The sequence below is a fragment of the Schistocerca gregaria genome, chromosome 5, assembly GCF_023897955.1.
Source record: "Schistocerca gregaria isolate iqSchGreg1 chromosome 5, iqSchGreg1.2, whole genome shotgun sequence".
Lineage (NCBI taxonomy): Eukaryota > Metazoa > Arthropoda > Insecta > Orthoptera > Acrididae > Schistocerca > Schistocerca gregaria.
Genome location: NC_064924.1, coordinates 296,687,845 through 296,703,401, shown reverse-complemented (window position 1 = coordinate 296,703,401; position 15,557 = coordinate 296,687,845).

Here is a 15,557-nt window from a genome sequence, read left to right as displayed (position 1 = left end):
TTGATTATTCAACCTTTTTCTCATGGTCCCCTCACCTTTGACAATCCCATACTGGAGATCCTAATCGGGTACTAATCTGGAATCCTTTGCCGATGGATATATCATCATGACACTTCTTCACATACAGGGCATATGTGCTGTGGATATACATTACGCGTCCTTTATGTAGTGGTTTCCATTGCCTTCATGCAGTTGATCATTGCTGATTCTTCCGCCTTTAGGGTCAGTTTCCCACCCCTAGGACAAGAGAATGTCCTAAAGCTCTGTCCGCTCCTCTGCCCTCTTTTACGTTAGCATAATGAGGGTGACTTGTTATGCCGGAAGTCTTCGGAAGCCAATGCTGATTATTAATCAAAACTGAAGCTGTATCGGGACTCGGACCTGGGACCGAGAACGTTTTGATTGCTAATGAAAGGTGCTACTCCTAGACCACGTGTGCAAAAATTTCGTTTCTATACAGTAAATCTTACAGTAGACATTTATCGCTAGGAGCCCGTATGCAGCTGCAAAGGAGAGGAATATCTGGGAGCACTTATCGGATAATGAATGCTGGACCAAGAATTTACCGCGCCAGTGTGCAAACAATGCTTTTGGCCAAAGAGGCGAAAAACAGATAGCCTGAATCTAACTGTTAGACGTTTTTGGCCACGGTAGGGAAAGAGGCGCAGGAAAGAAAGCAGGCCACCTGGCCGAGGCGTTTCGACAGTGCTGCAAACGCCAGTTGTGTACAGAGATGGTTTGCATAAAAAATCCCCGATTTTCCTGGTTTGCCTTGGACCAAACGCTATAAACGTATCCATCAGGAGGTGTCGTCCCTCTGCCTACCGTGGTTTTTGGGAGGCCTTGGACCCTTGGAAGATATTTAGGGTTCAACGCAAAATTTATGGTAGCTCTGAAATGGTAAATGTTGGGGAACTAAACAACTTCTCTCAGTTTAGCCGAGGCACCTGGTCCGACATGCTTTTCGTTTGGCTCGTCAAGATAGCGAGCTCTTTGATGAACGTGTTGTTCACTTTAGGCCCAAAGAAACTCTCAAAACACGGTGCGTAAAGTGGTCGTGGGAAACATAATTCATGATCCTAACTTCTCTTCCTTGCGGAAATTTACGAGTCAAGGATTGGTTGCTTCTCCAGAATGGAAAATAATGTTTCAACTCTGGTTACGACTGACCGGCAGGTTGAACAGAAGAGCTAGAGGGGACATGTGGCGCTCTTGGATTCCTGTGATCCCCATGAAATCCACATGGGGGAATTGGCGTTGGTGCACTTTGCGGGTCGTAGTATTGACGAAAAGGGCGACGAGGGGAGAAAGGCTTCTTCTGATTCAGATTCCGGTCTGGAGAAAAGATTCTGGTTTTGACTCTTGTTAAGACTGGGTTCACTTGGAACGCATGTTCTGAGCATGACTGCTCACTGGCATTGTTTTTGAGTAGGGATCCTGTGGGGAAGTCTTAGCTGACCTGACAATTTAGACCTTATTCTTCTCAGATATCTTCCTGTGCTAGGACTATTTTATTCATATCAGGTCTGCCGCCTTGACCTTTTATCTCCTTGTGCACACTGCCGTAGAAGTGAGTCAAATTGGTGCACTGTATGACCAGTGAACGGGAGTGTCACATGCTGGCATCTGCTGAGATTTGAGGGCTCCTTTGGGGAGTAACTTCAATCCATCTGACAGATCTGATTTTCCGTGCCAGCGATAACGAATTATAGGTGCCACTCATTGCTAATCTGCCGATACATGCGCTACGATAGTCACCTATGACAGCTCTACACATCGATGATGGGGTATGTAACTGCTGCTCCTGCTTGTTATGGCAAACAGAATAACAACATCGCCACTTGTTGTTAGCTACATCAACGTAGTGTAACTTCTGCGAACTATAATTACATCAAAGTAGATATGAATGTCTAAGGAGTGCGACTGAATGTACGTTTTTCAAATTTATTTCACTTCAGTACAGTAGTCAAACCATTCTTCTTCTTCTTCTTTCTTGGCTCTACAGTTCATGATGAGCCTTGGCGTCTTCTACAATTTCGTTCCATTTCTCTTGGTCCTTTGCCAATACTCTCCAGTTTCTATAGCCCATCTTCCTAAGATCTTCGATTACTCCATCTTCCCATCTGGCTCTTGGTCGACCACGTCCTCTCTGCTCTCCTGGCTTTCCTTGTGATATTCTTTTTGGTAGTTCTGTGTCATTCATGAGAGTCACATGTCCCGCCCACCTCAGTCTGGATGATTTCACTATCCTTCTGATGGGTTGGTCTTTGTATATGATATACAACTCATGGTTGTATCTCGTCCTCTATCTTCCTCTTTCACAGATTGGGCCGATAATTTGTCTAAGTACCTTTCTTTCAAATGCACTCAGTGTTTCAATATCTTTAGTCGTCGCAGTAAATTACAGGAAGTTTCTGTGATTTACTGCGACTATGGTTAGACTACTGTAATGAAGTCAAATAAATCTGAATAAAACATCAAAGTCTATTCGCGTTACATAGTTTCAGACAGCGTTATTTCTCTTTAGACCCGGGGAAAATAGATTCAACAGATAAACCTCAGTCTTTTGCAAACAAACGCCACCCAGTGGGGTGCTAACTCCTATTTGTGTTGCTAGTAGTTCATGATTTATCTGTCATTTCGCTTAACTTCGCCTGTTTGTCCTATTTTATGATTAATAAACTCTTGATATCTCTATAAAATATTAATCATCCATCCTAACTGCATAAGATAATGTCAGGGCCGCCATTTTATTAAACTTTTTCAACACTCCAGGTTTATTTAAGATTGTCATAAAAGTGGTAACCTCCAGCGCAGGCTCGCAATAACAACCACTGTCAGAGGGCAAATTAAATTTAGCAGATACACGGCGAGGCAGACAAGTCGAAGGCTCACAGGTTAAAGTGATTGGTGTCAGGCTGTAAACCTGCAATAACCTGCAGTTTTTCAAATGCAACTGCAAGACCAGTGTAATCTTACAACCTTTAAATTGGCCGAACTGACCCCCGGATATGGCACTTGTAGGCTTATTGTCTGTGGTGAAAGTTGAAACACGCTGCCTACAAGGAAAGACCAGCTAAATCCGATGATATGCAACGACCTATTACTGCTGCGTGTTAGGACACCTCAGCTGAAATGCTAGCACGTGTGTAACAGTCATTCCATACCAGACTAGAAGCATGTATTGCCGCTGCTGGTGGTCAAATGTCTCATTAGTGCTCAAAATCCTCATAACTAGCGAATGCACTTGTGTTGTCCTTTAGTGTATGCTACCAAAGGTATTGTACAATTATCGGTGTGGCTACTTTTCAGATGCGTTATCTCGTAAGTGACTCACACAAGAAACCTATAATACACACCTATGATATTCTAACTTATCCTACCTTAGTTTGTCAATGTCAATACGCACAGTTCCATTTAAAAAGTATATGTTTACACAGAAAATACACTTTCTAAGAGTTATTTCGATCTCTTGATTGGTTTACAATACGAGTGCCTGACTACCAATCCATTCTGTGAAAACTGCACATCAATAGCATCGTCCATTTCCGCAAACTGTAGTATGGATACAAGATTGTGTATCGTAAAAATATAATTAATTTTTCTTATTACCGACTTTTCTTTGAATTTATGTTCGTATAATGAGCAAGGGAAAATGATTGTCTCTATGAGACTGTAAGACTCACACTAACCTGTGCTTCCTAAAGAGGGTCAGTACCTTTTTCAGTAGTTTCAAGGGGCAGCACTCTGGATGGAAGACTGATATGGCCTTCTAACACTACCCAGATTTTTTTAGAGATGGTTGCGGTACACGGCTGTTGGACACAGGATGTCAAATTAAACACCTTCCAGCCGTGTAGTTTCCAAACATGTTTTATTTGGCTACAAGTTTCTGTGATTTACCACGCCATCTTCAGGCCCCTGACCGACGTGTAGAAAGAGTCTACCTCGGTTCTGATCAAAACAGGGGCCAGCAATACTCGTATTAGCAGAATTTTTGATATAGCGATGACTTCAACCATCATCAGCCGACTGTTAGATAAACATTGGAAGCAATGGAATACTACTGCATCTTTTGCTCGAGGGCGTCCTGCTCAGTAGAGCAGTACTGCATGGCTTAATTATGACAGTCTAAACAGTCATCACTTCATGTCTCTGGGTAGCGTCTACTCAGGAGAATGTTGCCACCAGCAAATAGACGTAGAATGTTAGGGTGCATCACCGAGAAGTTGTGTTAGAGAATTTAAAAAACGAACTGTGTAGATCGATGTTTGATTTGGTGGGAAATGGTGAAGCGTGGTGACAGGATGAACAGGACCCCTGGTCAGGTCTGTACAGGACTATCAAAAAGGGGTAATGCTTGAGTACGTCTAATAATGAATAAGAAGACAGGAACACAGGTAAGCTACTTTGAAAAACTCAGTGAACTTATTGTCGTAGCCAAAGTAGAAATGAAGCCAACATCGACCACAGTAGTACAAGATTATATGCCATATAGCTCCGTTGATGAAGAAGAGACTGAAAAAATGTATGATGAGATAAATTATACAACTCAGGGCGTTAAGGAGACGAAAATTTAATTCTAGTATATGACTGTAGTTCGATAGTAGGAAAAGTAAGAGAAGGAAAATGCTAAATGAATATAGCCTCGGGGAAAGCAATGAAATATAAAATCTCCCGGAATATTTTGCACACAACTTAATTTTACTATCGCTTGCCCTTCGTTTAAGCATCATGAAAGTAGGCTGTATATGTGGAAGTTAGATGGGAACGCCAGTTTCTAGACTAATTAAGTTACTTTAAGACAGAGGTTTAAAACTAAATTTTAGAGTGTAAGACTTTTCTAGGGGTAGATGTGAAACCTAGCCATTATTTATTGAGTATGGTCTGCTGATTAAAACTGACAAGTTCGCAAAACTGAGAGATGAAACAGGGAAGCCAGCAGAGGATCACGTAGATAAATGATACGCTGTAGTAGGAACCTTTGGATAACACAGCAGATATTGAATTTAACTGATATAACGAAAACGCAGGAAATCACGTAGGTAAAAGGGCACACATACTTAGATTGTCAGACAGTATAAACTGGATAAGAATAATTGGCTAGAGGTCAAATGCAAGGCTGCAGAAGCATGTATCCAATACTGCCAAGAGGAAAATAAAAGGACAACTTTGGGGTAAAGAGATTCAGCTGTATGGTTATCATAATCTTAGATGGCAAGCCATTAATATATAAAGAAGGAAAGACAGAAAGGGGCTATATAAGGTAAACAGCCTTGAGATCAGTATTATAGAGAGGTAAGGGTAGGTACACGAATCTGAAATGGGGAATACGATATAGCGAGAAGAATCTGACAGAGGACTGAAAAACCTAAACGGAAACCTCTGGATGGGATGGCATTCCTTCAGACGTCAAGAGTAGAGGCAGCCACGATAATGTTATTCCACCTACTGTGGAGTTTGTATGAGACGGCCAAATAGCCCCAGACGTCAGGAAGAATGTAAAAACTTAAGTTCCGAAGTTCCTAAGATGGTAGTAGCTGAGAGTTGTGAATACTCCAGAAGCTACAGTGAAACAAGTAATTATTGTAAATTAATGAAATGAATGAAGAAGAATGAAAGATCCATTTGGGTACTGGAGAAGTTTAGAAACATGCAGGGAATCTGACCCTTTGACTTAGCTTAGAAGATTAGGCGAAGAAACGTAAATCTACGTTTATAGCACATGCATATTTAGAGACAGCTTTTGAAGATGATGCATCGACTACACCCTTTGAAATATTCAAGATAGCAGGGATCAAATGCACAGTGTGCATATGCAACAGCATATGAAAGACCTTTTTAATCCCTGGCTATATTGTGTGACAAGACATTTCTTTATCGTTTACTGGTGCTTTGTTTCCTTTCATCCAGCTCGCAGACAAAAGATCAGTACTCAGTGCATGCCACCTAAATCAATTGCGTCGAAATCATCACAAGCCAGCCGTGGTGGCCGAGCGGTTCTAGGCGCTACAGTCTGGAACTGCGCGACCGCTACGGTCGCAGGTTCGAATCCTGCCTCGGGCATCAATGTGTGTGATGTCGTAAGGTAGGTTAGGTTTACGTAGTTGAAAGTCTAAGGGGCTGATAACCTCAGACGTTAAGTCCCGTAGTGCTCAGGGCCATTTGAACCATTTGAAATCATCACAGGTAAGTTAGCTGCTGTCGTTATGCAATAATATGCAAAGGACGTTTCACCAGAATTCCAGCCAGAGTGACATTGTTATTTACAGCGTTCTAAATAATGCCGTCAGATAGTAAAATTTCCGAATAATGACGTTACTTGAAAAATAACTGACAGTCAGCGTGAAAAAAAAATTATGAAGTAAGCATCATGTTATACATCTACAGCTTATATATCAGTATTATAAGTTTCAAAATGGAGAGGTATAGTTGACCGTTGGGAGGGGAGACCCAATTATAACAAACGAAACTCAGCAGCTGTGTGAAAGATTTTTCCGTTCGACTTAAAAATCAATAGCAATTTCCTTACTACGTCTGAATACATTTGTGATTATTTTTCGCGTGTTAGAGCTGCTTTTGGAGAAAGTGAATGCCGTTGTTCTTTTGTGGCATCATCTTTTAGTGTAATACGGGTCTTGTTTGTATGGGTAATGTGGCTGGTAAGTCTGACTTAAAAACACTGCTGTCATTAAAACTACAACACCTGCGGGGATAGCAAACAATGAAATTTTACTTTACAGTATAGCAGGAAGATGATACTAGGGGATATGGAAAGTAGCCGCCACTGTTGCAATAACAAATGCTCTAACACAACTGAACTCGAGTTGAGCTTGGATAACATATATTGGTACGTTATTCCACACTGATTCAACCCTTCTCAGAGTTCGTAGGTCGTAGTTGTAGAATCGTAGCCTATCGATATTGCCGGAGCCGGCGCCATGGAGATTCCTGCTGCCGCCACGAGGGGCGATTTGAACGCCGTCACCAATGAAGTACCTCCAGATCGCCGAGCAATGAAAACCGTCAGAACGGTGTTTCAAGCTGCGAGTAACTGGGAACCATTCTCCTAGTTCAAGATTACTTCGAGTAACTGTTAGGTGTCGAACGTTGCACTCAGTCACTGATAACTCTACCGGTTAACATTCACTGTACATAAATGCACCAACGTGTCGAGCCTCTGCTAATACAGTAGTTATCCACAGCTACCCGAAGTTGTCAACGGTGCAGCATTTCCTCACGTACAAATTGAGTACAACATATTTATTTGAAGTGCACTTTCATCAAGTAACCACTTGCTTGCCTGTTCAGATTATTACGGCGAAAGAGCTTTGGCCACCTTCCTCTCATTTATGATTAGCAGCGAGAATGTAACATTTGGCTCCTCGACACATAATGTAGTAGCTGACGAGTGGTGGTATGTCAGTCTTGCGGCAACACGTTTCACTGGGTGAGAGATCTGCGGGCCAGGGCTACAGCGGACACCCTCTGCATCGAGGTAGCTCACAAATGCGTAAACAACATGCGGTCTATCACTTTGGAAGATAACGTTACAGAAACCTACAAGATAAGACACAGCCACCGGCCTTAAATCGTCAGAATTGCCACAACCATTGTCAATATGCCAAGAATCAGAGGTGATCATATTGTACAGTCAGTGACAACCCCGTAACTTCACGTAAGGTGCTGTGTCCCCATGTCGATGTTGAATACTACCTGCCACACCCTGTTCTCTCTGACTTTACCTTCTACTCAAGATTACACTATTATAATGTACTATATTACATTTTCAAGGCTTTATTCTCTCAGTGTTTTTAATTTGTAACAATTAGTGACACTGAATGCAGTTCTAGGTTCTCTTCATGATTCCACTATTACGAGGGTTGGAACTTAAAATAGTGTCAACTATTTATTCACAACCGATACAAAAGAGTTACATGTTTGCTCCTGTTACTGTCCTTCATAGTAGTCACCAGCGTTGTGTAGAACCCGCTTCCAGCGATGTGGAAGGCGTAGTATACCGTTAACAGAGCCTGTTCTGTTGATGGTGAGAATGGAGCGGTCTACCGCCTGTCGAATCTTTGGAACATTTCTGAAGCGAATGCCGTGAAGTGGTGCCTTCATCTTCGGAATAAGATCTAAGTCACAAGGACTTAAGTCCAGGGAGCATGGTGGGTGGTATAATACTCTGTGCGGCTGATCCCGGCGGAGGTTCGAGTCCCCCCTCGGGCATGAGTGTGTGTGTTTGTCCTTAGGATAATTTAGGTTAAGTGGTGTGCAAGCTTAGGGACTTAGCAGTTAAATACCATAAGATTTCACACACATTTGAACATTTTTTTTGTATAGTACTTCCGATCGACGAAACAGAGCAGCCAGAGCTTGCATTGTATGCACCCGTGCATTCTCACGCAAAATGATGGGTGGGTTGCGTTCCTCCACGACAGGCAGTCAATGCACAGTACTATCGTTCGTTTTAGGAGCATCATCTGCGACCAGGTTTGCGAAAGAAGCGGCGACACTTTCTGCGCAACCCGCCCATCATATTCTACTACAATGGGCGCGCTTGTAGCGCAAGCTGTGGCTGGTCTGGTGTTCTACTTTCCGTGTTTAGAGACAATGATAGTAATTTTGCTCTTATTTCTACGTTTATCTTGTGTGTTCATCTGCATTTCTCTTTCTACATTCTCTATCGTTGGCCTGTCATATTTTGCTGTTACCTACGTGCGACAATGGCACGTGGCAATGACAGTGTTTTACAAAATGTCATCTTTGTCTCCGTCAGTTACTAACGTAAATTCAGAGAATAAGCACAGTATTATTTGTGCAGATGTGAGCTGTCAGCCTATAATTTCAGGCTGCTATGCTTTTTATCGCAGTGCAGACGGCTGGGCACAGAGCTGTTTTACGCCTTGTACCGAAACATAATCCGGGAGTGTGAATGTCTCCCCTGGGGCTCCAACAACACTGACATCGGTGTTCCCGGCAATTTTTCTCGTCCAGCCTCCGCCACCATCTTACCTTTCCACAGCGTTCCGCATCGGCCCTTATAAACCGAACCCAAGAGCCCACATCTCGTGATCTGTTCCCCTGAGAGCCATTCATTGAAGCTCTATTGATTCCTTGGTGGAGCCTACACTACTGCATCTCTTTCTCTCTCTCACTCACTTTTTCGTGTCTCTCTCTCTCTCTTCTTCTTCCTCGCAGACGTCCTCCCCTCCTCCCACAAATTACCGTGAGCGAAGAGTTATTTGCGTGAGCAGGCTGGGGCGGGAAAGAACTCGGCGGTGAAAGGAGAAGGTGAGGGGGAAGGAAAAGCGGTGGAGGGGGGAGGGGGGGGGGCGGGTTAATGGGTAGGCAACGGCGCCGGTCGCAATCCATCGGATCTGTTTTACTATTCACGCAGCGAGCCGCGCTATCAGAGGGGCAGCGGCCGCCTCGCATGCTCTCCTCTCTTCTCGCCTGGCAGAAAGCTCTGTCCGAGGACTTCGGCCGCTTTTCAGACGCACCCGCCAGCACCGAAAGGGTAGCTCTCTTCAGCTGCAGCTGCACTTCTCGCTTCAGCTCTGTGCTGTTCGTGTCGGAATACTCTGCGCTCAGGCGCGAGGCGAACACTATTCAACACTGGCGTCGTACACGTCTAGTCAAAGCAGCTGCAGTTATAGTTGATTAGTGTGCTACAGACGAATGTTGAAAATTAGGTGGACTGATAAGGTAAGGAACGAGGATGCTCTGCGCGGAATCGGAAAGGAATACGTCGAAAACACTGAAAAGGAGAAGGGACAGGATGATAGGGAATCTGTTAAGACATCAGGGGAAGACTTCCATGATACTAAAGGGAGCTGTACAGGGCAAAATCTCTGGGGGAAGACAGAGATTAGAATATATACAGCAAATAATTGAGGACGTAGGTTGCAAATGCTACTCTCAGATGAAGGTCGACTAGCTTTAGACCCCTCGATAAATCTTGCGGTAGTAACGTGTCAAAAGAACGCAAATAAAATTCTAAGCCAAATACTGGCTGCCCCTCATAAGAGCCGTAGTGCGGAAATTCTTTGGGGTACAGTAGTAATCTTTTTGTAAAACGTCTTCCACCCCATTACGTCATCTGCTACAGCGACCGTGTGTAATATATTTAAATTAAAAAGAGGCTTTGAATTACGTTTTCGTTGAGATATACGAACCTTAGCTTTATCTTTGACTGAGATGGAAGTTGCAATAAAGAATTAAAATTTATGCCATGGCTGGGACTTTGTGCAAAGCTGGGGTGCTATTCCAGTATGGGTGAATCCTCGGTAATATGATTTAAGAAGGGGAAAATTGGCTGAAGGCGTAAACTGAAGTTAGTGTTCGGGAGGGCACTGGACGAGAGTAGTCCCCACAGCTGAAGCGGCCACATCTACCTAGTGTGCAAGAAGTGCGGAATTAAGTCGCGGCCATGACACAAATTTACATTTCTTCAGATACTGTATTTATGAAAAACATGATTGGTAGCAAATTGTTCCTTCATAAACAAAGTGTTTCGCCCTCGTGGGGCGTCTTTAAATTATCTTAAAATCTTTCTTTTACAACATATTACAAACCGTAGAACGGCTCTGTGCTAGACTGAAGCACGCGTCGAACTAGATGAGCCCTCAGAGACGGTAAAAAGTTGTACCAGTAGGTCAGTATGCTGCAGTTGTGTCCATACTTCATCGCGAATGTGGTTCCACCATTGCATCACTGTGGATTGCTGGTACGACTTTATCAAGATCTCTGCGGGTTCATCTGTTCGCCGCGTGCTTCAGTCTAGCACACAGCAGTTGAAATTTCTTTTAGGCTGAAGATTATGCCCGTCGATTTTTCCACGAAATTTTAATTTGAAACACACCTCTTTATTCCCCCGTTTCATGGTATGAGTGATCTGTCTCATGATAAAAATTTTACAAAATCATTTACATAAGCAGCACGATTTGCATCACTTTGTTGATGTTGTGTGGATACACTAATTCGTTAGTTATTACAATCGGACGTACTGAATTGTATAGTCAGTTGTTCTGTTACAATATGAAATTACAAGTTTCAAGGTCGCCGTTGTCCGAGAGAGACACTTGGTAAAATTTGGCTACCGTCGGTGTGATTTCTTGATTCCGTTAGGTCCCTCGGGATGGACGTATATTTTATCTTGAGTAATCGCTATCCAGCTCGTCAGTTAGCGGAAGAACCTTTAACATGAGAACAACAATTATCAACGGAAGATTCATAACGAATTAATGTTTTTGTCACCGCACTTCTTTCATCCTAATATCTACCGATAATTAAATAAAAATATGATAGTTCGATCGGTCCCCTTTTCTTATCCGCTCTCTTGATTTGGTTGGTGTAGTGGCGTCGGCGTCTTTTCTACAACGTGGTTCAAAAACAGGACAATTTTTGCTGCATGAAAGTAACAGTTTACTTTTACAAAATCACAGAAAAATATATATCAAATATGTTTATTTAACCTTTCCATTTTATGTGTGTAAAATGTGAGATGTATGACCTACTCTGAAATGCAAGAACTCGGTACCTGAAATCCACTACGACTGCACAAGTTTCCACATCCATTTCGCTCACAACTCATCGAATCTCCTCCTTCATGTCACGGTGGTTCCCAGGTTTATCGGCATACACCACTGAGTGAATATTGCAAGACGATCCCAAAGAAAAAATGGCAAGGAGTTAACTGACATGAGTACTGTGGCCATTGATCAGTATTGCTCGAAATGAGACGATACTGTAACCCTTCATGCGGTAACTGAACCGGTTTGCTGGAACGTGACACCATCCTACTAGAACCATAACTCCTCAGTGTCTATTCCATCTAAACGAGGCCACTAAAACTCTAGTATCATCGTACGGCATCGGTCTTCATTGACTGTGACAGCTTCTCCTACCTTGTCATAAAAAAATTAAGGCCGATGACGCCGCCCGCCCCAAAGCTGCACCTAATTTTAATTCTTGTGACAGTTCGTTTCCTTTCAGTTTGTGACAATCTTTCTTTGATCATGCGAGGATTTTCTGACACCAAATACGGCAGTTCACAAATCCATACAAGTGGAAATGTCCTTCATCGCCGAAGGTGATTTTGTTTGTGGAGCTATTGTCCTGTTGTCATCCTCTCAGAACTCAGTCAACAAACCGTCGTCTCTTTTGGTGAGCCGTCACTTTCAGTTGCAGCGTCGTCCGGATTTTATAGGGATGGTAATGGAGACCATTCCGAAGATTTCTCCATGCTGAAGAAAAATTTAAGTCCAGCTCTTGAGAGCGGCGAAGAAGCTAATAGCGATAATGTCACGAACAATCGCAATATTTTTCTTACTTTGGCCAAAACGATGACGCCGAGGCTATTCAAGGTTTACTGTTGAACCAGTCTCAAACAACTTTTTCGTAAGTCTGCAAGCTTTTGACTCATTCTGTACCTCATTGCGCTCTAAAATCGCGCGAAATCACCTGAAAATTGTTGCACAATCCACCTAATATGAAAAACGTATGTTTTTGGGCGTGTTGCCGAGCGGGATTAGCTGAGATGTCTAGGGGCTGCAGTCATGGAAAGTTCGAGTCCTCCCTCGGGCATGGATGTTTGTGTTTGTCCTTAGGATAATTTAGGTTAAGTAGTGTGTAAGCTTAGGGACTGATGACCTTATCAGTTAAGTCCGATAAGATTTGAACTTTTTTTTTTTTTTTTTTTTTTTTTGCTTTTTCGGATACATTTGATCACATAGATTACAGTTTCTGCTCAAGAAGTTAGGACTGATGCTAGACACACCCATTCGATGACAAAATGTCGTACACCCATGGATGTTTATCCTAAATTTCACATATAGTGTCGCTCGTTGTAACGTGTTGCGAAAGAAGAATCCGATACTTTAGTGGGGCTGGCGACAGCGATCCACTTATGAGCATCTTAAGAACGCCTTGGCTACCACACCCGTTTCGATGACTCCTAAGTTCAACAGGTCGTTTGATGGATGGTTCGTTTTCCGACTTGGTACCGATATTGCTCCAGGAGTGTGAAGACACTCTATGATTGACGCTGCCAAAACAGTCAACTCTACAACTCTGCCACGAGTGAAAATTTCACACAACATACTAAAAAGAACATTACGGCCTTCTACTGTACACTTTTTTTGTCTTTTCTCCCAGTACTAAAGTTATAACAGGTAAGGTTCCAGAATTTCGGTTTTCATGGGGGGGGGGGGGGGGGGGGGGGGAGAGTGAGGCACTCTACCAATAACACGCTGCTCTAATTGTTCAGCAAGATCAAAAGTGTTCGGACCAAATGGCAGGCTGGCCAATGTATGATTTTTCTCACGGCGATATACGACAGCCGCAAGACCACTCCCTCGAGGATGATGTTTGCCTTTTACCCGGAAGTCTCTCTCTCCAATATATGATCGATTGACTGCCTGTTGGCGGAAGTTATTATGTCAAAGCAACTGGCGGAGCAGTGGAAGAAGACCAACAGGTATTTGAAATGTGCATATATTCGAGAAGAGAAACGATACTATAGCAGCCAGCTTTCGACCACCTTAAAGTGGGGAATGGGTCTATGTTCCAAATTAGGGCAAGGAGAGTAGAGACGCAGACAAGATTCCATGGATTGGAAGTGAAGCCCGAATTCTTGATTTCCATACTTCCATTACCCTGTTATTGAAGGATCCTCAGCAGCAGCTGGCTTCTACACATTCCCCACGTTCAGCACTTATTGCCTTAGCTACCCGGTCATAACTTTTTTAAGTAGGGTGTTACAAACGTGGGCTAATCCTTTATTTTATTTATTGTAATTAAAATATATTTTTATGTTTGTTGCAGATCTTTTCTTATAATGTATGGGTCGTACAGGCAGGCTTAACTAGTGCTCTGTGTTAATCTGAGGAGCTGAATAATAGAATTATCCTATGCCGTGAGTGTTCGGGCTTCGGCGGGGGTAGATGTGCTAGATCTTCTGTACCTTTTTAAATTCCCAATCGGCACACAACCACAGCGCTGTTATAACCATGTTGCACCGCAGCCTGCTGCCGCTCAGCTAACTCAGCCGTCAGCACAGCATGAGAGAAAGAAGTCTGTATTCAAAGACAGTGCAGTGAGTATTCACCAGCAATAAGAAGTGCTGCACCGAGCCGATGGCGAAGAACTGGGCAGACATAAACCATTTGGAAGCATCCCTCTGGCCAGTGTATATATACGTTTCTCGGATGGTCACACTTTCTTCAGAAAAGCTCTCGTATGGTCTCAGACTGCGGGGACCTTTTCGGCCAAGTAGTGGATTTTTGAACTCTGTGATACAGCTTCATTCTTATATCTCGCTGCACTGCTCTTGACCTGCAACGTCCATACCACTTTTAGTTTCAGCACCGCGCTGTATTCTCGGTTTCGTAAACTGTGGCCCGCGCCAGAAATATACACCAGCCGATCCGGATAACTATTAGTGGACATTAATATGGGGTTTGTTCACCCTTCACCTTTATGGATCTGCTGGGGAAACTTTCAAAGAATTGTCCGAATTATGGAAACTGAGCAGCTTATTCTTCCTCAAAGGTCGAAACCAGAGTGGGGAGTGATGTTGGACGGTGGGGTCTGCATCAAAGTCGACGTTGTAGCTCATACAAAAGGTGTTTCATTAAGTTCAGATCGGGACTGTGGGTGGTATAGCCCATTCCATTAGCATTGTCGTCCACAAACTATTGTCTCACTGGTTGTGCTTTATGAAACGTTGCGTTGTCACGCTGATACAAATAATGATCGCCTCCGCACTGTTCCTCTACTTTGTCTGTAAACATGGCCCTAAACTTGTTCACATCCTCCGACACTCGTTGTTTTCTTAAGCGCCATAAGGTGACGCACAGTTATTCAGCTAGCAATATTACTGGCAGCATTTTCTAACTCACAATTGATTTCCTCCGCTAATTTCATGCAATTTTTTACAGCTGCCGTCCTCAATGCCCAACGCTCCTTGTCCGTCAGTACTTCGGATCATCGTATTATTGGTTTAGCCGTGGGTGTTCTTTCGCGTTGCCACTTCACAGTCACATCAACCACTGTTGACCTGGATGCCATTAGAAGAGTTGAAATACTCCTGATGTATTTGTTACTCATGTGACTTCAAACGTCTAGTCCACGTTGGAACTCACTAAGCACTTGCGACCACCCGATCATATTTTTACTGGTTGTGTTTTTATAATGACAGTCAATCTCGTGTGACATCTCGCGGTCAGTTCTGCATCGTATAAAGATATACGAATACTTTTTGTCACATCATATCATACAGGAATGTAAAACGAACCAACCTATTGTTTTTATTATCATAGGTTAAAACAACTGTATGTGCAGGTTGATCAAGTGGAATCTTGTATATGAATCTTTAACAAAATGCTTTTTGTCGTAGTCTTTTTTGTGCAGACCTATATTTGTTGCTTATTCGGATACCGGAAGTGCAGAACACGTTTCATTATTTTATGAGATTTATTATAATTTCGTAATTTTTTTATTCCCCTACAAAACTTATTTTACTACAACAATAAAAGTTTCCGTAGAAATGT